The following is a 27,296-nucleotide window of genomic DNA, read 5'->3' on the forward strand; positions in this document are numbered from 1 at the left end:
TCCCTAAACTGTCCAGCTCCTCCTGATCCATAAAAGCCCCTTTAAAATCCAATCAAAACTTTGTGCTACTATACCTAGCCTAAAATCCTTTTCCTGATCTAGTCATCTTGGCTGAGATCCTTATACAGAGAGCTCTTTCCTAACCTAGTAGAGCTAGCTACTTGGCTAAGCGTGGTTTGTGGTTACCCTGGCATTGCCTTCCTTCAACCTGAGGTTCAATCTAGGTGATAAAAACCATCATCCCTAAGCCACTTGCCACATCACCAATAGAAGTTAGATTTCACACTTTCTCATGAAAAAAGACAAGAAGAAAAACATACTTATTTTATTCATTTACATGCACAACAACAAAATGTTTTATGTTTCAATTTGCATACCTAGGACAATAAGATTGCATACATGTTAACTTAGCATTCTTTTGAAGCAAAGACTCTTAGTGGTTAGTTAGAAGAATGGTGTGTTTAGCATTTGATTTTAGTATTTTTCCTTACTATAGTAGACAAGCTTTCCCTCAGTGTATATTTCTCTTTTCCTCATTGGTAATCAGGCTTCTTCTGAATCAATAGAAGTCTGGTTTGAAAAAACCTAGTGGTCAATCACCAACTTAGCAGTGACAAAGAGTGGACTCATCAGATTTACTTGTGTATATAGCACTTTCACCTCCATTTGTACGAACTCGGGTTGATAAAGTAAATTTTGTAGCCCCAGGAGTTGTAGCATTCTTGCTGCAATACTGTTGATCATCACTTTTTGGCACCGTTACCGAAGAGGTGTTTGAGTAATAGTGATTACTATTTTCTTTCTTCCATTTCTTATCTTTGACATTCTGTTATTAGTTTCATTTCCGCAAAGGTAATTTAGTTTTCTTTCTTTTCCATTCTGCATTCTTTGCTTTCTTTTCCATTCTGCAAGTGAGATTTCATTCAAGTAGTTAGTTTTCATTCAGTCAATTAGTTTCCCTTCCATTTGCAATTTCAATTCTGCAACTATTCTCAAAGCTAAAAATAAAACACTTCTTTTATGCCTCATACTAATAGGGATAACTTAGGAAAATTTTTGCCAAATACCCCCACCGCTTCAAACAACCAACCTTCCCTCTTCTTCGGTGGCTGTGAATTGGAGGAACCCTCAGGTAAAAAACCAAAGATATTTGAAGAGCCTACAGGAGAAGAAGAAGAAGAACCCATTCCAACTGACCCAATGGTTGAAAATAGAAAAGACCAAGGAAATAGAGAAAGAGTTGAGGGTACCTTTCCCATCATAGAAACTAATGGGGATACCAAGATGAAGAATATAATCCCCTCTCCTCTTCCTCATTTCCATGGCTTGACCTCAGAAGATCTAGACGCTTTCTTGTTTGAGTTTGCTGTCATATGTAGAACCTATGGTTACACAATGATGAGCAGATGTTAAAACTATTCCCATCCACTCTCAAGGATGTAGCTTTGCATTGGTTCATGGGTTTACCTGTGGATATCATCACAACTTGGGCTTCAATGCAGCAAGCCTTCAACAAAAAGTATCGAGACTATTACAGGTCCAAAGACACTAAAGAAGAATTTTTTAGGATGACGTTAGGGCATGATGAATACCTAGAGGATTATGAAGAAAGATTCCAACTTAGCTACAAAAGGGACAGGTGCACACTTGATCTTGATTCACCGAAGCTAGTCTTGCTTAGAGGGGTGGCTACCCTAAACTTACTAGTAGGAGGGGACATCTACCAACTACCCTATGAAGATATCAAGATTGTCTTTAGGAACCATTCTAGGGTAGCTAGGAAAAAGGGTAGGGGTAGTCAACCTATGGTAAGTCCATCCTCTTCCAATACATCCATCAAAGGTGAAATTGGAAATATGATGGAATATTTCAAGAGTGAGATGCTGCAAACTCTTTCCCTACAGATGGACACTATGCACATCAAGAGAAAGCAGGAGGAGGCAAAGAGAGCCTTAGCCATTTTCTGCCCTATATGCACAAGGAGGCACCCTAGGAATGAATGTCCATTGAATCTTATTGAATTTTGCTTGGTCTATGAAGAAAACCACTCCACAGACAAGTGACCCTCTCTACTTAGACTGAAAGATGTGTATCAGGGGACTGAAGGGGTGACTGAACAACTCTGCTACATGAATTGAAGGAGACCTCATGGGCCTCGGCCACACTAGTACATCATGCAAGGGTCATCCCATGCCTATTACAACCATAACCAGACCACATCCATTCCCTCTTGGGGGCCCCCTACTCATCCTTCCTAGTCTACACCTCCTCCTTGGTCCTTTGCACCTCAGTACCATTCCCAACCAACCAGCCAGTCATTTCAGCCATTTTCTCCACCTCAACCTTAGTGGAATGCACCATCCCAGGGGTGGATTCTCCCATAAAATAATGATCTAGCTATATTGCCTTCACCACCTACTCAATGACAACGTTTACACCTAGCTCCACCTAAACAACCCCAAATTCTTGCCTAGCCAAGTTTGAACCCGAACAACAGACAGGCACAATAAGTATACATTAGAGAGACATCCGATCCTGCTTATGTTGTGGAGATTTAGGAAATCAACTTGAGATTTGGGAGGCTACTCTCGGACAACCAACCTCTACCTCCACCTAGGGAGAGTGAGGAATAAATAGAGGAAATCATGCCTAGAGTAAATCCTCCACCATTTCTTGAGAGATTAACTCATCCAGTCCAACCTACCCTAGAAGAGAATGAACTTTTGGGTGAATTGAAAAATCTACGTGTCAAAATTCCACTTCTCCAAGCCTTAAAGGATGTACCAATTTACAACAATTTTATTAAGTAGAAGTTCTTCAAACATCCAGGGAGGCGAAAAAGAGACACCCCTACCATTAATTTCATTGGACAACTGTCCAAATTAATGTTGAGGCAGGTAATTTGTCTGAAGTATTTCGACCCTGGAAGCCCTATAGTAGATGTGTACATTAATGGCACCATTGTCCCATACAATTTGATTGATTTTGGGGCTACCATTAATGTGATGACTAAGGACACCATGCTCAAGCTCAACCACTAGGGTTCATTGAGAAAGACCACAACAATCTTGCAACTTGCAGACCATTCCACATTGACCCTTGAGGGATTGTGGAGGATGTGATGGTATCCATTGACTCTTGGGAGTATCTTGCAAACTTCCTAGTTCTCCAGCCTAATGCCAAGCTTACTGGTTACCCTCTCATCCTTGGGAGGCCTTGGTTAGCCACTACTGATGCCTACATCAATTGCAGGGCTGGAAATATGACTATAAAAAATGGGCATATGTCCAAGAAGTTAGTCCTATACCCTCCTTCTCAGCCATCTCTAGAACATGACTTACCTTTATGGTTGGAAGAGGAGGAAGAAGATTAATTTTGTTCAACTTAACTATATACCTTAGACATAGCCATGGGAAGAGGACAACTAGATGAAGATGATTTGATTGAACACATACTCCAAAGTCCAACTCCCAACACATTGTCCTTAGAGGAAGTAGTAAAGGAAACCTAGAAAAACCATCAGATTGACCTATGCTTAGCTGATTCAAACCCTACCCATGTCAAAACCATAGAATTCGGCCCTGAGAGAACTTTGAAAATCAACCCATCTCTTTTTGTACACCAAGAAGAAAAGTTGTGTAACATGCTAAAGGAACATCTAGATGCCTTTTCTTGGAGTTACAAGGAAATGAAGGGAGTGCACCCATCGGTGTGTTATATCAAAGAAGGTTTCAAACCAGTCTGACAACCCCAAAGGAGAATGAATCCATCTCTCAAGGATATAGTCAAAGGAGATCTGCAAAAGCTGCTAGATGCAAGATTCATTTACCCTATCTTGGACAATGAGTGGGCCTCTCCTTTAGTGTTGGTTCCAAATAAAAATGGGAAGTGGAGGATTTTTGTTGATTATGGGGAGTTAAATCAAAGCAACAAAGAAGGACCATCTCCCTCCATCTTTCATTGACCAAGTGCTAGATGGCTTAGCAGGGAAAAAGTTTTTCTCTTTCCTAGATGGGTTTAGCAGGTACAATGAAATCCAGATTAGCCTAGAAGACTAGGATAAAACCACCTTCACTTGTCCTTGGGGTACTTTCACCTATAGGGCCCTTCCTTTTAGCTTATGCAATGCCCCTGCCACTTTCTGGAGAGCAGTCTTGAGTATCTTTGCCAAGCTAGTCCATGATGCAGCAGCGATTTATATGGATGATTTTACACCCTATGGATGTGATTTCCAGGAGGCTCTGTCGAACTTAAGTAAGGTGCTAAACAAATGCATTGAAATGAACCTATCTCTTAGCCCCTAAAAATGTGAGTTCTTGATGACTGCAGGGACTGTTCTAGGTCATTCAATATCCCAGCAAGGACTGCAGGTGGACCCAAACAAAATAGCCATCATCCAAAGGGTCCCACCTCCGTAAAAACAGACAGTTGTCAAAATTTTTATAGGTTTAGTTTGATACTATCAAAGGTTTATAAAATAATTTAGCAAGTTATCTTCTCCTTTATTTGGGTTATTGGCCAAAGACTCTTAATTTGTATGGTTAAAAAGCTATCATGAGGCCTTGGACACCCTAAAGGACAAGTTGACCACTGCATCTATTCTCCGCGGCCCGAATTGGGCCCTTCCTTTTCATAGACATGCTAATGCCTCACATAAATCCATAGGAGTAGCTCTAGGCCAGATAGATGAAAATTTACCTTATGCAATTTACTTCATTAGTAAGAATATGTCAAAGGCCAAACTGAACTACACAATGACCGAAAAGGAGCTCCTAGCTATTGTGCATTCATTGAATAAATTTAGGCATTACATTACAAGTTACCAAACATTTGTACACACTGACCATGATGCAATTAAATACTTGATGAATAAACCTGATGTGAATGCCTGAATTATTAGATGGTTACTTTTATTACAGTAATTCGATCTAACTATTGTTGATAAGCCTGGCATGGAAAATGTTGTTGCTGATTTTTTTATCCAGGTTAACTTTTCTTGTAGGAGAGGAAGGAATGGTTGATGATTAGTTACTTGATGAACACTTATTCACCATTTTATTTCTCTCTCCATAGTTTGCTGACATAACAAACTATTTGGTGTCTGCACAGTTCCCGCCGAATTTTTCCTCCAAAGATAAAAGCAAGATTGTGAGGAAGAGCACCCCATTCACTTGGATTGGGGGAAACCTCTTCAAACTAGGCCCAGATCAAATTATGAGAAGAGGTGTCATGGAGGAGGAAGTATTTGACATCCTTCTGACCTATCATGATGGGCCTTTTGGAGGTCACTTCATAGCCAAGAGGACAACATTTAAGGTGTTACAAGTTGGTTATTATTGGCCCACTCTTCATCAGGATGTGAGAAGATATACTAGTCAGTGTGATCGGTGATAAATGATGGGAAAGCCTACTCCAAGGGATGAAATGCTTCTACAACCTCAAGTGACTTTCGAGCCATTTGAAAAGTGGGGCATGTATTTCATTGGACCTATTGACCCTCCATCCAAGCAAACATAGTACATCATTGTGTGCACTGACTATTTGACCAAATGGGTTGAAGCCAAGGAAATGAAGGCAACAACAGAGGATAAAGTGGTTGAGTTATTAAGGGAAAATGTATTTTACAAGTTTGGGTACTGTAGAGAACTGGTCACTAATGAAGGTAGCCAGTTTACATCTCACATGATCGAAGACTTATTAAGCTAGCACAAGATCAAGCATAGAACCTCCACTCCCTATCACCCACAAGTTAATGGGAAAGTAGAGGTGACCAACAAAGTGATGGAGGGAATTCTAACCAAAGTGGTTAGCAGCAACAAATATTGGGTAGATATATTAGTTGAGGCCACTTGGGCCTACAATACCACATGGAAGACCACCACTCGATTCACACCCTGTGAGTTGGTCTATGCAAAAAAGGCGTTGTTGTCCATTGAATTTGAGTACAATACATTGAGGATGACAACCCAACTAGATCTCGATCTCAGCAGTGCACAAAAAGAGAGAATGCTCTAGTTGAATGGGTTATATGAGTTTAGAATGCAGGCCCTCCTACACACAGAGGTGACTCAAATTCAGAGGAAGATCGGGCATGACAAGAACATCAAGGACAATCAATTTCAAGAAGGCGATTGGGCTTTGTTATATGATTCCATATAAAAATATTTTAAGGGAAAGTTAAGGAATAGATGGTTAGGGCCTTATGTCATATATAATGTCATGGCAATGGTTCAGTGCAGATTAGAACCATTGATGCAGAGGCCTTTCCTTTACTTGTTAATGGGCACAGATTGAAGGTTTACAAGAAGCCATTGTCAAAGCAAAAATTCATTGATGGTATCAACAAGGCAGCGATGGTGGTGGAGCAAGTCTCAGCTTCTACCTCATCAAGTCATTGAAAAACAAAAAAAACAAAAAATAAAAGAAAAGAAAAGAAAAAACGAGAAAAATAAGGAAACTCAGGTGAAAACCTTCATGAGGCACCTAAGTCTCACTTTTGGGTTGATAACCTCTTGAGGTAGCCCAATGGTGTCAAAAAAAAAGAGAGAAATAAAAATATCTCTGTGTGAAAAACTCTTTTGAGGGGCCTAGGGAAAGAAGCTAGGAAGAAATCCTCTTGGAGGCAGACTAGTTGCTTTCAAAAAGAACAAAAGAAAAAAAAGAGAGAAAAGAAAAATTGTGAAAATATTGTTTGCAGATCAGTAGGAGGACGATTAGAGCATCAAGAGAGGATCAAAGAGGACCTATCTAGTTCATGTTCTTATTTCTCCATTCATTATCCTTCATCATTCCATCATTCCCTCCATTTTTCTACTCATTTAGCTCAGTTTGCAAGGGTTTTGTGTTTTCTACAAGATTCCCTGTAAACCTACAGGATGATCCTATAGGAATTACAGTGGCTTGGGAATCCTAAAGGAAGTAAACCTAGAGCAAGGGGATGACCTACCCATGTAAAAAAAATAAATTTCTACTTCACCATCTCATCACCATACCTCTCTCCACCATGATCACCCCTGCATTCATCTAAAAAAAAGGTCAGTTTCAAAAATTAGAGTTAAAAAAAAAAAAAAAAAAAAAAAAACAGAGAAAAGAGGATGAAGACAGCGAACAAGGGGACAAAAACTGAAGGATATTTTCCTCATCCACAAATCCCTACACCCATTCTCTACCTATGCCAACCATCCTAATTCTCCAAAAGTGGAAAATGATTAATTTTGGTTTTGAGGGAGAAGCAGCTACAGTACATCCAGTAGGAAATCTTGTAGCAGCCTCTCCCACAAAACAAAAAATCATAGGTTGCAGCCAGCTTCAAGCATGGAGATCCAGAGATTAAAGAATCTCCTCTAGAGATTAGAAACAACATCATGATCATCATCATCAACACCCAGTACCTACACATTAAAGAAAACATCAGAGGAAAAACAAAAAAAGAGAGGAGAAAAACACATGCAGCTAGTACACAACAAGGAATTCATTCTTCAACAAACAACATCAAGGCATCATTACCACAGGTAAGTATCCCCCGTCCACTATCTCATTAGAATAATATGATCAAACATGTGAAATTTGTGAAAGAGTTGGTTTATAAGTGAAAGGTGGCCAATTAACTTGGCCACCTTCGCTCAGTCAACAAGGAGAAGACAGTTAGTCCTTACACACGTGATAACATTCAAATCAAGGAAAAGGAGAGATGAGGTCAAAAGTGGTTAAGCTATGGATGCCCAAAGTGAAAATAGATTACGAGGTGAGGAGAATGATGATGTGGTAGTGGGACCAATGGTCCAAAAATAGATATTTGTACCTCGGCTGCAAGCACACCACCCCATTCAAATCACCCATATGAGGAAATAAATGTTGATCCACATGCATAGAGGCATTCACATTCTTGAGGCTACACACTAGCAAAGCTTCTCTCGGTCCTCAAGCATTCTACAGGAAAGGCATAATTCGTTTTTTACCTACGTAGGAGCACCCATAAGATCCTATAGGAGATACTATAGGATATAAAACAACACCTACAGGATTGGCAGTGAGCAGTTCTACACAAGAAAAACAGAGGTTGGCTTCATCAAGCAGTGATAAGGAGGTAGGCTCTATACTTTCAAACAATTTCCAAGTGAAAATAATATAGAAAATATTTCTATTGTGTTGAAAAAGATTGCAATCTAGGGGAATTATATACATAGAATTTTCAATTAAAATTCCTCATTCTTAAATTTGGTATCAGACATATACAACCCTCCATCCATCGGAGAAAATGACAGGGGGATTTAATAAGAGGGAACCCATCAACACAGTGAGGATTCATCAACACCCTCCTGTACTAGAGATATTCACAAGGTACAATTGGATGGGTTTCTTTGAGAAATTGAGGGGATATGATCATGAAGTAGCTAGAGATTTTTCTCTCTCCCTCATTCCACTAACTAGGACCCATGCCACTGTTGTAGTGAAAGGCCTCTCTATAGAACTCACCCATGAAATCATAGGCAGAATCACCACCCTTCCTTTAGGGATGCCTTGGAGAAAGGAGGATAAGGAAAATAGCCAAATTGCAAAGAAGAAATTATTTTTAGAAGGAGAGGAGGCCATGGAAGACAAAAATGGAGTCAGAAGAGCAAGCCTGCCATATCCTTGGAATGAAATTAGCTACCACCTTATTAAGTATATATCATGTGAAGGTAGGTATAGTGTGGTATATGGATACCATTTTAGGCTTCTCCAAGAGTTGAGGTTTGGAGCAGACACACCTCCTCAAAACAGACTCAGCATACCCTACTTCCTTCTTCAATCAGTGATAGATATGATCATGAAGGTCTAGGAAGGAAACCATCAACAACTAGCCCGTCATGGGTTAATTAGACTTATCATAGAATATGCCCTCTAAAACCTCAGACTCCCTATTACATGGGAAAATTTTAGAGACATGCAGACAAAGGAAGATATAAAAGCCATTGAATATGACAAGAGCCCCACTGCCAGTGAAAAGGATGAAAAAGAAACAGAGAAGGATGACGAAGAAATTGAAAAGGAAGAAGAAGAAATAGAGAGGGATGAATGGGAAATAGATGAGGAATAAGAGGAAGGAAAGGAGAAGGAAAGTGGTGCAGAGACAGAAGAAGATGCAAAGGAGGAAACTGATGAACAAAGTGAGGAACTAGAGGGGGAAGGAGAGGAGAAAGACAAATATGAGAAGGGGAATGGAAAAGGGGAGACAAAACATAAGGAAGGATCACCCAAGGTATCCCTAGAACCCACTAAGAAAGAGGCAGAAACTGCCCTCACTACCCTTAGTACCCCTATCAAAAAAAAAGGGAAGAGACAGAGACAAAATCCATTGTACTTTAGGACAACAAAAAGTACAAGAATAAGGAAAGGAAAACCTCAAACTCCCACCAAGGTTCCTATTGTCATTGAAGACTCACCCAAACAATATGAAAATATAGCTCCTCTTATGAAAAATCAAGGAGAAGTATCATCAGGACAAGCCTCTCCCAAGTCTCCTATCAGCTATGTTAAGAGGCCTGTCACTAGATATGCCTAATCCAAAGGAAAAGGCCTCCCACAGATAAACAGAAGGACCTACAAGAAACTCTGCTAAACCTATAGGAAACTCAGAAATTGGACAAAGAAGGGAGTATGCAACAAGAAACCAAAAACGAGCATCCAGAGCTGAGGGAACCTAGCCCTCAACCTAACCTTGACTCCTACTATAGGTTCATTGAAGGGGGTAGGGTCATTCCACAAAAATTTTCCATCCCATTATTCTTTGAAATTGAGAAAGAAAGGGAAACAACACATAGATGGATGCAAATTTCCAAATCCAAAGGAGTGGAGGGCATAGGTCACATGGAGGAGAAAGTAAAGGAGATGGGTAGAGAACTGAGCAACCTGAGGGACATAGAGGCAAAGATGAAAGCTTAGTTGGAAGAAAAAAATGCATGGTTAAGAGGACATCTACAAGAGAGAGAGAGAATCAATTGGAATCCATGGCCAGTCTATCCTTAGAGGCAATCTAGTGCAGGATGCTAACTAAATCCTATGCATTGTATCTTAAGGAACAATGGTTGCAGTTCCAAATCAAGACTTTAGCATAGAGAGGCACTATGCCATTCCAGGATTATAGACAATTCATTGATCTTTGTGATCAAAGCACATTGGAGGATAGGGCTAAAATGTCTGAGTTCTACCTACATAACTTAGCCTTGACAGATTTAAATGTGTGGGACCCTAATTCAAAACTAGGGGACTTACAGTTGATGGATTTGGCATCATGGATGAACCATGAGGAAGCAAGGGTTGCAGAAATGAAGAAAATAATGGAAAGGGAAGAAAGAGAACCTCTCATGATGAGAAATCAAATCCAATGGCTATCATTAGCACCCATAACTTGATTGCAAATGACCCTCAACTTGCACCTAGGTACCTTGCTACCCAAGAGCAAGCAATCACACACTTTGAGGACATGTTTAGGTTGTTAGGGGATGACAACATGCAAGATTTCCAAAGGAGATGGAACACTCTGCCCTACAACTTGAAAATTAGAGAGTACCATTATCCTCAGAGAATGAGAGAAGCACTAAACATGACACCCATGTACAAGCAAGCTGTCCAAAGACTTAAAGTCAATTGGATTGGCTTGAGACTTAGTCCACCACTGCTCTTAGGAATGTTGGAAGGAAGGAAGGAAGAGGAAGAAAGAAAGTAGTGGGAGGATATAGAAAGGAAGGAAAGATTCTATGCACAGGAAGAGGAAACTACAACAGAAGCATGGGATGTCAGGGAGACCACTAGAGCAATGAAGGACATGGATATTGATTGAGTTTCTTAGAGGAGGACCAACATTTTCAATAGGGGGTGATGATAAACCTCATAATTAGGTAACTATATGGACCTTAATCCACCTCTTTATCTTATTCAAATCAACTCTTCTCATAATTTATTACAATTTTAATTGTATTTTTCTTAGTGAGATGAGTCAAAGTGAGATATTATGCCGAGTGGACTCATATGCATTCATTGCAGGTTTTTGAGAGAAAATCATGGAAATTTTGGCTAATTAAGGGCTGAAACTTGAATGAGACAAGGAGGAGAGATTGTAGGAGGTAGATCCTCCTCATTTACTCCTCACTCATTCGAATATTCCTCCATCAATCACACTAGCCCGGAGTACAAGAAACCAAGTCATGGAGATCAAAAGGTAGTCAAGAAAGTGTTAGTCAAAGAGCTATTTTATCTCAAGTTTGGGATCTGAGCCTCCCTAGATTTAAGGAAGTCGTTGTAGACTTTAGTTTTATAAATAAGAAGGCCTAGAGCCTCATTAGGATTCGAATTTTTGCTATAAAAACACTAGTCATTTTCGAGTTCAAGACTTGTGGAAGACATTGTTATGTAATTTTCTATTTTGATAATGAGAATGAGCATTTCCTTGATGGAGCACTGAGTTGACTTAGAGGGCTGAAGCTCTTGGGCTAGGGCCCAACCATAGCAACAAAGTCTCCTCTTCTTATATTGGTATGCTTAGTCAATTTCAAAGATTAATGGTTTAATTGTCTTTAAAATTATTTCATTGCAAGTAGTTGTAAATTTGATTAGTTTACTTCCATTTGTGCTTTACTTGAGAAATAGCTTAGAAGAGATAAAGAAAATTCACAAAGCTGTCAGTGGGCAGATTTGGCCTTACTCCTTCCTTTAGGGATCATGGTTTGAGGAAGGAACCCCTATGTAGCCCCAAAAAGATGGAATTCTAGTTCCTCATGGAATTTAGGGTTTTTTGTATTTAGGCCAACAATTGATCAGTTTGCAAGAATATGATTTAGTTACCATTTCTTCTATCCTTATTCTTACATTAGATCTCATAAAGGTTTCATATTATTTTTCAAGGTTTTCTCATGCATTAATAGGCAGCTAACTCATGAAATTATGTTTTCCTTAGTTAATTGAAATCCTTCTTGTTTACATGATTTATGGATAAATGTCAATGGCTGATGCAGTGCAAGAGTTTTAGCAGTACATAGATATTTCATGACCAAAAACCTCATCCAAACTTCATCCATCCATGATCATTCCTTTCTTTCAGTAAAACCCTCACCAATTTCATCATTTCACAAGAATACTTCTCCAAGCTTGTTGTGAAAATCCAGCCATCTCCCAACTCTGGTTTTGAGTTCTGAAATGGTCCTAGGAACTCCCTGGCCTCATTCCATCCACAAAACACCTTCCCTAATCCTTCCATCACCTTCAACATCCCTCCTTTTTCTCTTGGCTGTATCCTGTAGGAATACAGAGGATCCTATAGGAATTCAGGACATCGTTTATAACGCACTAGGACATCCTGTAGGCTGACCTATAGTGGCTTGTTTTGAGGCCGAATTGTGGAAAAATCCCCTAGGAGGATAGGAAGGGACTCCTACTTGTCTCCCAAGCCTTCTAACCACTCACTATCATCCCAAAGCCACCTGCCACATCACCAAAAGAAGTTAGCTTTCACACTTTCTCATGAAAAAGGACAATAAGAAAAAGCATAGTTATTTTATTCATTTACATGCACAACAATAGAACGTTTGATATTTCAATTTGCATACTTAGGATAGTAGGATTGCATACATGTTAACTTAGCATTCTTTTGAAGCAAATGGTGTGTTTTAGCATTTGATTTCAGTCTTTGCCCTTACTACAGTAGACAAGCTTTCCCTTAGTGTACATTTCTCTTTTCCTCATTGGTAATCAAGATTCTTTTGAATCAATAGAATTCTGGTTTGAAAAAACTTAGTGGTCTATTTCCAACTTACCAGTGGTAAAGAGCTGACCCATCACATTTACTTGCGTATACAACACTGTCACCTCCAAGTTTGTACGAACCCCGAGTTGATAAAGTAAAGTTGGTAGCCCTAAGAGTTGCAACATTCTTGCTGCAATATTGATGCTTATCACTTTGTGGTGCCAGTTCCAAATCAAGACTTTAGCACAGAGAGGCACTATGCCATTCTAGGATTATAGACAATTCATTGATATTTTTTATTAAATCACATTGGATGATAGGGCTAAAATTTCTGAGTTCTACCTACATAACTTAGCCTTGACAAATTTGAATCTGTGGGACCCTAATTCAAAACTAGGGGGCTTACAGTTGATGGCTTTGGCATCATGGATGAACCATGAGGAAGAAAGGGCTAGAGAAATGAAGAAAATAATGGCAAGGGAAGAAACAAAACCTCTCATGATAAGAGCTGAGTAGTCAAATCCAATGGCTATCATTAGCACCCATAACTTGATTGCAAATTACCCTCAACTTGAACCTAGGTACCTTGTTGCCCAAGAGAAATCAATCACACATTTTGAGGACATGTTTAGGTTGTTAGGGGATCAAATCACGCAAGCTTGCCAAAGGAGATGGAACACTCTGCCCTACAAATTGAAAATAAGAGTGTACCATTCTCCTCATAGAATGAGAGAAGCACTAAACATGACACCCATGTACAAGCAAGCTCTCCAAAGAATCAAAGTCAATTGGATTGGCTTGAGACTCAGTCTACCACTGCTCTTAGTAATGTTGGAAGGAAGGAAGGAAGAGGAAGAAGTAAAGTAGTGGGAGGAGATAAAAATGAAAGTAGGATTCTATGCACAGGAAGAGGAAACTATAGCAGAAGCATGGGATGTCAGGGAGGCCAATAGAGCAATGAAGGACATGGATATTGATTGAGTTTCTTAGAGGATGAGCAACACTTTTAGTAGGGGGGTGATGATGAGCCTCATAATTGGGTAACTATATGGACCTTAATCCACATCCTAGCTTATTCAAATCAACTCTTCTCATAATTTATTACATATTTTGATTGTATTTTGCTTAATGAGATGAGTCAAAGTGAGATATTATGCCTAGTGGACTAATATGCATTGATTGTAGGTTTTTAAGAGAAAATCATGGAAATTTTGGCTAATTAAGGGCCAAAACTTGAATGAGATGAGGAGGATAGATTGTAGGAGTTAGATCCTCCTCATTTACTCCTCATTAATTCAAATATTCCTCCATCAATCACACTAGCTCAAAGTACATGCAGCCAAATCATGTAGATCAAAAAGTAGCCGAGCAAGTGATAGTCAAAGAGCTAGTTTATATAGAGTTTAGGATCAAAGCCTCCCTAGATTTAAGGAAGTCATTGGAGATTTTAGTTGTATAAATAAGAAGGCCTAGAGCCTCATTAGGATTCGAATTTTTGTTGTAAAAACACTAGTCATTTTGGAGTTCAAGACTTGTGGAAGACACGGTTATGTAATTTTCTATTTTTGATAATGAGAATGAGAATTTCCTTGATCCAGCACTGAGTTGACTTAGAGGGATGAAATATTGGGTTAGGTCCCAAACCTAGCAGAAAATTCTACTCTTCTTGTATTTGTATTCTTAGTCAATTTCATAGATTAATGGCTGAATTGTCTTTGAAATTATTTCATTGCAAGTAGTTGTAGATTTGATTAATTTTCTTCCATTTGTGCTTTACTTCAGCAATAGCTTAGAAGAGATAAATGAACTTCAAAAATCTGTCAGTAGGCAGATTTGGCCTCACTCCTTCCTTCAGGGATCATGGTTTGAAGAAAGAACCCCTATGCAGCCACAAAAAGACAAAATTCTAGTTTCTCATGGAATTTAGGGTTTTCTATACTTAGGCTAGCATTTGATCAATTTGCAAGAATAGGATTTAGTTATCATTTCTTCTATCCTTAGTCTTTAATTAGATCTCATCAATGTTTCATATTATTTTTCAATGTTTTCTCATGCATTAAATAGGCATCTAACTCATGAAATTCTATTTTCCTTAGTTAATTGAAATCCTTCTTGTTTACATGATTTATGGATAAATGTGAATGGTTGATGCAGTGTAGGAGTTTTAGAAGTACATAGAAATTTCATCATCAACAAACTCATCCCAACTTCATCCATCCATGATCATCCCTTTCTTTCACTAAAACCCTCACCAATTTCATCATTTCACAAGAATACTTCTCCAAGTTTGTTGAGTAAATCCAACCATCTCCAAACTCTGGTTTTGAGTTCTGAAGAGGTCCTAGGCACTCCCTGGCCTCATTACATCCACCAACCACCTTCCCTAAGCCTTACATCACCTTCAACATCCCTCCTTTTTCTCTCAGTTGTATCGTGTAGGAATACAAGGGATCCTGTAGGAATTTAGGACATCCTATAGAATGCATTACGACATGTTGTAGGTTGACCTGTAGTGGCATGTTTTGAGGCTGAAGTGTGGAAAAATACCCTAGGAAGCTATAAAAGGACCCCTACTTGTCTCCCAATCCATCTAACCATTCACCATCATCCCTAATCCACCTTACAAATCACTAAAAGAAGTTAGCTTTCACACTTTCTTATGAAAAATGACAAGAAGAAAAAAAGAGTTATTTGATTCATTTACATGCATAGCAACAGAATGTTTGTTGTTTCAATTTTCATACCTAGGACAATAGGATTGCATACATGTTAACTTAGCATTCTTTTGAAGCAAATCCTCCTAGCGGTTAGTTAGAAAAATGGTGTGTTTTAGTATTTGATTTCATTATTTTTCCTTACTGCAGTAGACAAGCTTTCCCTTAGTGTAGATTTCTCTTTTCCTCATCAGTAATCAAGCTTCTTTTGAATCAGTAGAATTCTAGTTTGAAAAACCTTAGTGATCTATCGCTAGCTTAGCAGTGACAAAGAGTGGAAGCATCACATTTACTTGTGTATACAACACTGTCACATCTAAGTTTGTATGAACCCCGGGTTGATAAAGTAAAGTTGGTAGCCCCAGGAGTTGCAACATTCTTGTTGCAATACTAGTGCTAATTAGATGGGTCAAAGGCATGATTGTGAGAGTTTTCAGTATAAGAGGGATATGGAAAAATTCCCAAGGTTGGAGTTGTAATGAAACTAGTGGTAGTCAAAGAAAGAGTGCTAAGGTGTATAGCCATAGAGTCGGTAGGATGTCCAGGGGAGGTATATGTATGCTTTGGCTATCGTGATAGATGTATGAGAAAATGTTGATTAATGGTGTGGGTATGAGGTGGGTAAAATCAAGCTCCAACCAAGGATGACTAGAAATTTCTTCCAGGTAACTAACATAAAAATATGGGTGAGAATCCTTTTCCAAAAAAAAAACTTTGTACACTTGCAAAAATAATTTGAAATTGGTTTTGGATGTACAAACACAAATATGGGTGCCCCAAGAATATGATGGCCTATGTAATGATGTAGGTGGGTTTCTATAGAGGGTGGGGGCCCCGTTGACTAGTCTCAGTGTGAGGTGGATGAAATGGATGCGATAATGCATATGGTATAATTCAATGTGGATGGATGGTAGACCAAGTGAAAAATGTGGTGGTGCATTCATCATTATCCAAAAATAATGGTGACCTAGGAGACAGGTGCTAAGAGGGAAAGTGAAGAAGAGATAAATGAGGTTTATGTTCAAGTCATGTGAGTGAAATGGCTCTCATACCTCAGAAAGTTGTCATGGATACCAATGGTGTTGGGGGAACTACAAATTGGGGTAATTCATGTGGGTGAAGCTCTATCAACCAAAGTGAATGTTTACTGTGTTCACATGGAGGGTGATGGAAAACATGACTGAGATGGTGGACCTTATGGTTAATTTCAGAGAAATGATGTTAGGATATGCATAGTTTCTAAGGAAACATATCATGCTGAGTGAAGGATGACACCTTAATTGTCGATTGGTGCCAAGGGACTGAGTTCATTGTGGGAGCTACCAATAACCTGCAAATTTGAAGCCAATACCCCAAGTGAAAACATCTCTCGATATAAAAACATGTATATTCAAAATATTAAAAAAGATGTATCCAAAATTATAGAAATACACTCCTAATGGGTACTCTGAATGTGAAATGGGATTGAAAATGGAAAATTTTGGAAAATTGAGGTGAAGTTGCCATGATGAATATGTTGTGACTTGATCTCGGATCTTAAGGAGCCAAGGGGACCTCCTGCTTGCGGTAGGGGGAAGCTAGGGTGTTGGTCCCTCCCTACCACTACTCTAGATGTTATGGTTTCCCAGGAGAAGCACTAGTTATGAAGATGCTCCTCTTTGGTGTGAGAATTTGGTTTTTTAACCAATCTACATGGCCCATAGGAATAAAATCCTTGGTTTCCACTACACAAATGGTATTGGTTGGTGTGTCAGTAGATGTGAATGTTGTTTCTAGTAGGAAGAAAGAGTGATTATGCATGGGATCCCACATAATTCGGGTTCCATCATAGCCTCCAAGATATCTGTATAAAAATGAAATAGGTTTTTGAATGGTGATGGAGGTGATGAGAGGTCATGAGGCCACAATTGGCATCTAGAAGTTCTGGTTGACAAGTAGGGAAATGATTTTTTTGTTGCTTCCATAGAACCAAGAGATGTTGGAAATGAATAGACGATATGGGTCCATGCAGTCATTGATGGCACAATATTTTCAATGGGAAAGTGGTCTCTACACCATGGAACAATGAGTAGACAACATTAACCATGGTTCCTCCAGAGGAAGAAATGAATAGAATGTGATGTTGCATGTCATCAACACCAGGGGGTGGGAGTATTTCTTTGATGGTCACCTAATGGTAAATGGGAGAGGGTTCCTGAGAATGTGTTGATGTCATGGGGGCCAAAGAGTTATCCTCTCTAGGAGGAATCTATACTTGATTTACATGCATTGGGTGTTGCGCTATACTGAGTCGTCCAAATATATGAAGAAGTCAACATGTGGATGAAACATGGGATGTCCTAGTGTATATATCACATGGATGAAGAACATATAATACAACTCATATGGTTATGTAGTAGGTATATTTCATGGTAGTGTCTCTTGTAGCTCCCATCAATGGTTTAGGTAACATCATGCGGTGGTGTTCTTATAGAGGGTGAGTTCCACCAATAGATCTTAGATTTAACAACAACAACAACAATTACTAGGGGCCCAACATTAGTTTGTCGTAAGGCCACCCATGATTCTTAGAATTGAGGGATCTTTGGGCAATGCTGTTTATGGTGACCTTGTGTGAAAATACCATTTTTTTCCATTGTAATTAGACCTATTTTTGAGAGTCAGTGGAGGCATTGAAAAAATTTAGAAGAAAAAACCCTAAATCTCTTTCAAATTTGGACAACAATTGATTGAATGTTCTTGTTTATCGCATAAGCATGAAGGGGTTGATTTTGGAGGAGTTGGTTTTGTCTGCTTTTTCTTCCTAGTCGAGATTGAAGTAGGGTGGTAGGTATGCTAGTAGGAAGCACATAGGTGAACTACACATGGGGCTTCTTCCTCAAAGACATAGTAGATTGTATAAGGTGTGTCATCCACCACTAGATTAGCAAGAAGTGATCATGCAACAATACTAGCCTAATGAAGGGCCACCAATGTGTACCAATAGCTAAGGAGATTAGGGAAATGGTGAGTAAATGACCATGTTATGCACAAATAGTGCAAGATTGGTTAGTGCGTAATCCATTATTGCATGATGGGATTGATCCGGATTTAAATAGGAACACAATAAAATATAGAGATAACCATAAAGACAGATATGCAGCGGAAATAACACTTCATTTCATTAATGGAAAATACTGAAATATGCTTACAAATAGAAATAGAAATAACCCAGTTAGGGCGATGGTAGGTTATCTCTGAGGAGAGATGTGTCGGCTACATGCCTCTCAACTGTTTCGAACCCTCTTTACAATGAGGCTCGAAGGCCTATTTATTATTGAGAAACAATGGAAAACCCTTCACATTCCAAAACCTAACCCTAGAAGATGAAACGCCAAATTGTGGGCCCCGTTTTGGGGTGAGTTGGACAGCCAACTTCCCGGGGTCGCGAATTGGTCGTATTATCTCCGTTTGACGCGCCTGATAGCCCAATGGAAAGATCTCTTCGAGGACTACGACGGAAAAGGAGATTTTTATCAGAAAAATCGCTGGCGGTAGATTTCCCAAAAAGCATCGTTTAGGGCCTCAAAACGGCTCCGGAAGTTCAGGACCCGAAAAACTGCTAAAAATAGTAAGTTGTGCTACAATTAAGGAAACTGAAAATGCTGAGAGAAACAATGGTGGGGGTCCAGGTGGACTTGGAAGGTGGCCACCAAGATCCACCTGGATCATTCCTCCCCCCTTAGGAAGCAATGGTCCCCATTGCGTTGAGTTCCTCCATGAGATGAGGAAACTTTTGCTGAACTTGGTCCCTGGTGAACCACTTGCCCTGGTGAAGGATTTGGCCTGCTTTGACAACTCAATACAGTTGGATATTCTGTTGGTGAGTGTTCTTGACCTGTGTGTCCATGATCCGATCAGTTGCAGCTTGTTCCATTCAATCTGCATTTAGTTCTATGGGTGTGAGTTGTTCTGCAATGTCGGATGTGTCTAGCAATGGTGGAAAGTATGGCCGAAGGCGGTCCACATTGAACACTGGGTGTAGGCCAAGGAACGGGGGAATGCTGAGCTCAAATGCATTGTCTCCCACAGCCTTAATAATGGTGTAAGGACCATATCGGAGTGATCTCAGTTTCCGATAGGCTCCAGTAAGGCGTTCCTTTTGCAAATGCAACCAGACTTTGTCACCCACTTGAAACTTGTGTGGCACCCGATGTTGATCATGTCGCTGATTGTACTTGGCATTTGATTTTTCCAGAATGTCATGGACCTGCTGGTGAATATGTTGGATGTGATCAATGAAGCTGGTTGCCTTATCTGTTTCGGATTGGACATGAGCTGAATATGTGTGAGTAGCTGCAAGTGGCATGGCCACATCAATGGGGCATAGTGGTTGGAATCCCAGGCCCACCTGAAAAGGGCTGTGGCCCGTCGAGCTATGAAGAGCTCGGTTGTAGCTGTGCTGAACATAGGGGAGGCTCTCGTCCCATGTGCGTGGATGCTTTGAGTTGTACATGCGCAGAATGTGTACAATCATCTGATTGACAACCTCTGTCTGGCCATCAGTTTGAGGATGGAAGGCTGTGGACTTAGTGAGTTTGGTGTCCAGCATTGACCAGAGACTGGACCAAAATGTACTGAGGAACCGACTGTCCCAATCTGAGATGATAGACTATGGGATCCCAAAGTGCACCCAAACTCATTCAAAGAGTTTAGCAGTGGCTTCTACTGTGATATTCTTCTTGCAGGCCACCATAATGGCCATCTTCGAGAACCTGTCGACGACCACAAAAACACAATCATTTCCATGCTTAGTGGAAGGAAAGCTTGACATGTAATCCATGGAGATGGATTCCCAAGGTCGACTAGAAGTAGGCAGCGGGGTATAGAGGCCTTGCTTCTTGATGGTTGGTTTGGCAATGGCACAGGCAGTACATGATCTGATGTATTTCCCGACATCTTGTCGAAGATTTGGCCAATAGAAATACTTTTGTAGTACTGCCACCATTTTCTCGACCCCGAAATGCCCAGCAGCCCGACTGTAGTGTGCTTCCCAAATCATCTTGGCACGCTCGCTTGAAGGAACAAAAAGGTGACCCAGGTGGCATAACAAGGCATCTTGGAGATGAAAATCTGGAACATGCCGACCCCCCAAGAGTGTCTGGTATGTGTGGCCAAATTCTGGGTCGCTTTTATAGAGAAGTGGCCAATCAGAAGTCTCGTGCCCACAAGAGTTGAGCACGGTGGTTAACGCCATGATTGGTGGTCGACTGAGGCAATCTGCAACATTATTGGTGCTGCCCTTCTTATACTTGATATTCAAATGGAACTGTTGCAGATATGTAGACCACTTCTGATGGCGATCATTCTGCAATTTCCCTTGGGTCTATATGAACTGCAGGGGTCGGTGGTCTATGTGGATGACTGTTTCCTTCCCCAAAATGTAATGCTTCCATTGTCGGCAGGCCTGCATAATGGAATACATCTCTTTATCATAAGTGGGATACTTTCGGACTATGTCTGAAAGTGTTTCACTGTGATATGCCACTGGATGCCCATGTTGAGTAAGGACTGCCCCAATAGCATAGTCAGAGGCATCTGTCTCGACCTCAAATGGTTGTTGTAAATCTGGTAACGTGAGCACCGGTGCCGTGCAGAGGCAATCTTTCAACTCTCTGAATACCTTCTGTTGAGATGCAGACCAGAAGAATTTCGCTTTCGCTCCTCCCTTGGTGACTTGACTCAAGGGCCAAGTGATATGAGAAAACCCCAACACGAACCTGCAGTAGAAGTTGGCAAGACCCAGAAAGCTGCGGAGCTCTGTCAGAGTGGTTGGAGATGGCCAATCCCGAATGACTTGGATCTTGGCCGGATCTACATGCACCCCCTGTTCATCAATAATGTATCCCAGATACTACACCTAGGTCATGCCAAAAGTGCATTTCTCCAAATTGGCACATAGCTTGTGTTGTCGCAGTGTTTGAAGAACCTGTCGGATGTGGTGGAGGTGCTCTTCCCAACTCTGGCTGAAGATCAGAATGTCATCCAAGTATACCACTACAAATGAGTTGGTGAATGGCCGCAAGATGTCATCCATTAGCCTCTTGAAGGTTGCAAGAGCATTCATCAATCCGAAAGGCATAACCAACCATTCGAAGAGGCCCTCCTTGGCTTTGAAGGCAGTCTTCCACACATCAGAGGGTTCGATTGGTACCTGGTGATATCCTGACTTCAGATCGATCTTGCTGAAATATTTTGCCCCCTTTAGTTGGTCCAAGAGGTCATCAATCTGCGGGATAGGGTACCTATTACGAACAGTGATCTTGTTCAGCGCCCGATAGTCAATACAGAGTCTCCAAGTCCCATCCTTCTTCTGTACCAATGCGATCGAGCTCCCACAAGGTGATGAACTCGGACGGATGTGACCTTTCTGCAATAGCTCCTGAATCTGCCTCTTGATTTCATCGTTCTCCAGAATGGAGCGCCGATAAATTGGTCCATTGGGTAGCGGCGCACCTAGGGTCAGATTGATGGAGTGCTTAACTTGACAGTGTAGAGGAACCCCTGCGGGGGAGGTGAAGATGTCCTCGTACTCCTTCACGACCTTATCCATCTGTAGTTGTCATGTAGAGGGGTCTTGTTTGGAGGCCATGGCTACTGTCTTATTCTTTCCTTGCGGGCGTATCATCAGGAAAACAAATTTCCCAGTCTTGGAAATGAGCTTATTGCATTGTTTTGCAGTAATCAAAGAGATGGCGGTAGGCGGTGCTACCTCTGGTATCCTGTACAACTTATTTCCCAATGTAACAATAACAGCACGGGGCCTTGATTCATACATAGCATGTCGCTTCCACAAGTATGGTTGTCCTAATAATACATCACAAACTTCAAGGGGAGAAATGTCACACAATACCTCATCCGTGAAGGGCTTGATGTTGTACGGAAGGCGACACTGCTGGCTCACGCGAAGATCCCGTCCTTGGTGAAGCCACCCGATGGTGTATGGTTGTGGATGTGCTGTGGTCGGCGATCCCAACCGCTTCACAACCTCTGCCAAAATGAGGTTCTTTTGGCTCCCACTATCGACAATGAACTATAGCGGGGAGCCCTTTACCCACATCTGGGAGTGGAAGAGACGCTCCTCCTATTCTGGATCTTCGGGTTCATTTTTCTGGATCTTTGCAGTAGCAACAGTGGCATTGGGATCCGTGTCAATGATCTACTTCCCTTTGTCATCCCCCTTGTCGGGTTCTGACTCAGAGTCGGAACATGCATCTGATTCTGGAACCTTTAGTTTAGCCACCAGTGACTTCTTGGCTCGACACTCACTGGTGTTGTGAGTGGAGCTCTTATGGAACTCACACTATTTTCCCGTGTCCTCTTTCGTCTTCGCGGCGCTGTTGTTTGCCTGTAGATTTGGTGGGTTGTCTTGGGCTGCCCCACCTTGGCTTTGTCCTTTGTTCTGTGTTTTAGGGGCACCTTTCCCTTGCTTCAGATTCGTAGATCCAAAGTCTCGCTTCTTTTGTTTAAACTTCTGCTCGACCTTGACGACATATCGATACGCTGTGCCGAGCGAGGAGATGTTCAGGAATTGTATTTCTTCCTGGATGTACTTGTGAAGGCAGCCGCGGTATTTGAGTATCAAATGCTGCTCCGTATCCTTGATACCCAGCTTTGTGCGAAGGGTATGGAAAAGATTGGTGAACTCCGGCACATCTTGGTCCCTTCCCTGCCGCAACGTGGTCCATTTTATGTATTCATCCTCATAGCTTCCAACAGGGTAGTACTGCTCCTTGATGGCATCCCGGAATGAATTCCAAGTGGGTGTAGTTGAAAATAGTGAGCCAGTATTTTCATCCTTCTGGTCGCAGTAGGTTTCCCACCAGTCCTTGACGTGGGGGGCTGCTTTGAGAAGAGCGAAAACAATATTTTCCCGACTTGAAAATTCATGAACAGAAAAATAACCCTCCAGCAGATTTAACCATTTATCTATAACATCTGCGTCTATTTGACCCTCAAATATGGGGATTTCAAAATTAACTTGTACCTTAAAGGGCATGGCATTTCCAGAGTAGCTGCTGGAAGCCGATGTGTCGCTTCTGGGTAGCCGCTGAAGGATTTGGGCAAAACTGTCCATCATCGCGTTCCGTTGTCGCTCGAGGGCTTCTTCGAGCAATATTTGATAGGATCTCCTGCCCCCTCATCTTTCTTCTCATCCGCCATAGGAGGCCGTCGGGATCTACGAGGCTGGTCTCGCAAAGGTTCGACCAGTTCAAGCCCTAACTCCTTATATCCCGACCTCGTTGGGGACATGCAAAGAAAAACAGAGAAAAAGCAGACCGCTCTGATACCACTTATCCGGATTTAAATAGGAACGCAATAAAATATAGAGATAACCATAAAGACAGATATGCAGCGGAAATAACACTTCATTTCATTAATGGAAAATACTGAAATATGCTTACAAATAGAAATAGAAATAACCCAGTTAGGGCGATGGTAGCTTATCTATGAGGAGAGATGTGCCGGCTACATGCCTCTGAACTGTTCCGAACCCTCTTTACAATGAGGCTCGAAGGCCTATTTATTATTGAGAAACAATGGAAAACCCTTCACATTCCAAAACCTAACCCTAGAAGATGAAACGCCAAATTGTGGGCCCCGTTTTGGGGTGAGTTGGACAGCCAACTTTCCGGGGTCGCGAATTGGTCGTATTATCTCCGTTTGACGCGCCTGATAGCCCGTTGGAAAGATCTCTCCAAGGACTACGACGGAAAAGACGATTTTTATCAGAAAAATCGCTGCGGTAGATTTCCCAAAAAACGTCGTTTAGGGCCTCAAAACGGCTCCGGAAGTTTAGGACCCGAAAAACTACTAAAAATAGTAAGTTGTGCTACAATTAAGGAAACTGAAAATGCTGAGAGAAACAATGGTGGGGGTCCAGGTGGACTTGGCAGGTGGCCACCAAGATCCACCTGGATCAGGGATGGACTTATCTCTCGAAGGGGCGGGTGAAGGAATGGGTGCCTTTGGGACATGAAGAAGGACTTTCAACTCTTCCAATGTTGGGCATTGGTTGGTAGGGTGCCCTGATCCATTACATAATGCACATGGAGAAGGTAGTTGGGATGCCTTTCTTTCTTCCTCTCTTCTTATCCTTCTTGGTGGCACCTATTGGTGTCAAAATAGGTATGAATACTAGAGGTAAGGTGTCTTGAAGGTGGTTCAAGGGAGCCACTTTGGTATAAGTGATAATTCAACTTGTGGAAATTGCTTGGAAAGCCAAATACCAGACAAGTATCGTAAGAGCCATATTTGGAAATGTAAGGGTTTCCATGACTTGGTGAGAAATAAAATTAGGTGGAGGATAAGGAAAATTGGTTTGAGTGATTGCATGAGGGAGAAAGGGAGATTCATTTGTCCCAACATTAGGTGTTTGAGAGGCATGTGTTTGATTAATAATTTATGTGGTCATGATACATATTGAGGCTGCAGAGACTAATGGGATAATAGGTGGGTCTTCCCAGACCGACTTCAGTCAAGCAAGGGAACAATTAATTTTGGGACCCAAAAAAGGTCAACACACCATTTGTCAAGGAAGATATCCTTATTCCATAGTGTGTTAATTGGTTGATGGTGATTTTTTTTCCATTATGGTGGAACCTCATGGTGTAGAATAAAGATTATGGAACTACCTTGATGGAATACATGTAACTTCTTCAAAATAGAATGTTGTAATCTAAGGGGGAATCAAGGATTTTGATATATATGAGGACTATATTTCCTGTGAGTTCAACAAGAACATTTTGGAAAAGTCCTATTGGTGATGATGGACATTCATCATATGCCCTTAGGGTCATAGAGGAAGTAGCCAACTCAGGGGATCCAATTTTCTGCCAAACTAACTTTGGCATAATATAGGTAGATGCCCCTAATGAGGTTCATCAATAGGTACATTATAAATTTATGAGGGTGATAGTGCCATCCTCCAGCTTTATAACTATATCTTTCTCACATTTATTTACAATTTTTGCTATATTATGCTTAGTGAGAGGGATAAAAGATGTTTTTATATTTCATGTGGCCTAATATGGTTTAATTGCAAGAAATGGAGCATTTTTTAGATAATTTACATGTATGGGATCAGAGTAGACAACAGGAAGAGATTCTAGGACTTTGTCCACTTCCTTAACTCCTTCAATCAGCCCAGGATCACCACACTCTCTCATCAGCTCGAGGTCATTGGAAGCCAAGCAAGGCGAGGTCATTGGCAGCCAAACAATTGCAATTAATGGAGATCAAGATCCTCTAATATCGAGTTATGGGAGGCAAACATTCCTATATTATAGGGAGTTGTTAATATCTACCCTCTTGTAGAAATAGACATGTAAAAGAGCTCATTAGGATTCAAGTTTTTTTTTTTTTCAGCTAGGTAGCTATTGAGCTCAAGTACTTGGCATTATTATTTTTTACTGTTAGATGATGTATTAGAAATTTATGCAATGATAATGAGAATATTCTTATTGGTTCTTCACTGAGTTCGTTCCAGATGGCTGAGGTTCTTGGGAGCCTTGGGTTTGGGCCCAACCCTAGTGGCTATGGTCCCTCTTGTGTATCTGTATCTCCTTTTGGTTGATATTTCTTATTAGTTTCTTGCATTCCATTATAAAATAACCCACGAAAATCTTGTGATTGCAACCTCTACCTCATATCTCCTATGGGAGAATGACTAGAAGAATCTACAATCACATCCCAAAAATACTATGTTTATGATTTCTTAGAAGAAGATTCATGTTAGGCATATTGTTTTGCATGTTCTTACTATAGCATATGAGTTGATTTATTGACTAGATCAAAGTTTTTGGCATAGATTAGATGGAATTCAAATTCAACTCATCTTTTACACTACTAGTTGTTTCATTTTGTCAATGATAAAAGGGTATATGCATGTGATGATTGCAGGGCTATTTGGACCTGCAGGCAAGAGCACCTTCACCACCTCCATCTTAGACTTCCTCACCCTCTTTTATGAATCCCAAAGTATGCCCTCAAAGTTTTGTTCTCATGATCATTTTCCTAAACCACTGTGAGCAACTCTCATAGTGAAAGACATGCCTTCAAAAGGCCCTGAGCTTGGCTAGGGGTTGTGGCCACCCTTCATCTATTTACCTCAACCTCCATCCACCTTTCTATCCCAAGAAACCATCATTTACACCTCCTAAAAGTTCTCGACAACCTTTCTATAGCATTACATGCCTTTTTGTAGAAATGCAGGGCACCTATAGAAGCCTCATGAGCACACCTGTAGTAGTCTATTTCTCAATAGTTTTGACCTTTTCTACAATTTGGACTTATCTTAGAAGTATATTGACCCCAAGTTGTGACTCCATGATCAAGGGTAGCTCCTAAGACTCTCCAAACCCTCCTTTTCCTTCATTGCAAAATAGAATAACATTAGTTTTTGTATCACAGATTTGGAAAAAATAGAACATTGGTTTACATGCAAATGTGAGCTAGATATATGATGCATAGAATCTTAAGTTTTGATTTGGTAGGTTAGCTTCTTGTCTACAAGTAGATTTGGTAGGTTAGCTTCTTGTTTACAAGTAGATTTAGTAGCTAGATGGTTGATTGCAAGATAATGTATTTACCTTTCTACAAGTAGTGTAGCTCTTATCCTTTCATGAATTTATTCAATAAAATTTTACAAGTTGAAGTTCAAAATCATATTCCTTTTTATAATTAGAGATATCTTCTAAATTTCACCTTCAATAGTTAGTTTTTATTCTAATTCAGTGGGAGGAATGGTCTTGGAGCACTATTGATAAAATTTCTTAGTTGAGGGTGGCATGAGTAGAATACCATCTACTATGCATATAACA

Source organism: Pinus tabuliformis, chromosome Q (genome assembly GCF_031772625.1).
Source record: "Pinus tabuliformis cultivar Carrire ecotype Pingquan chromosome Q, CPIR1, whole genome shotgun sequence".
NCBI lineage: Eukaryota > Viridiplantae > Streptophyta > Pinopsida > Pinales > Pinaceae > Pinus > Pinus tabuliformis.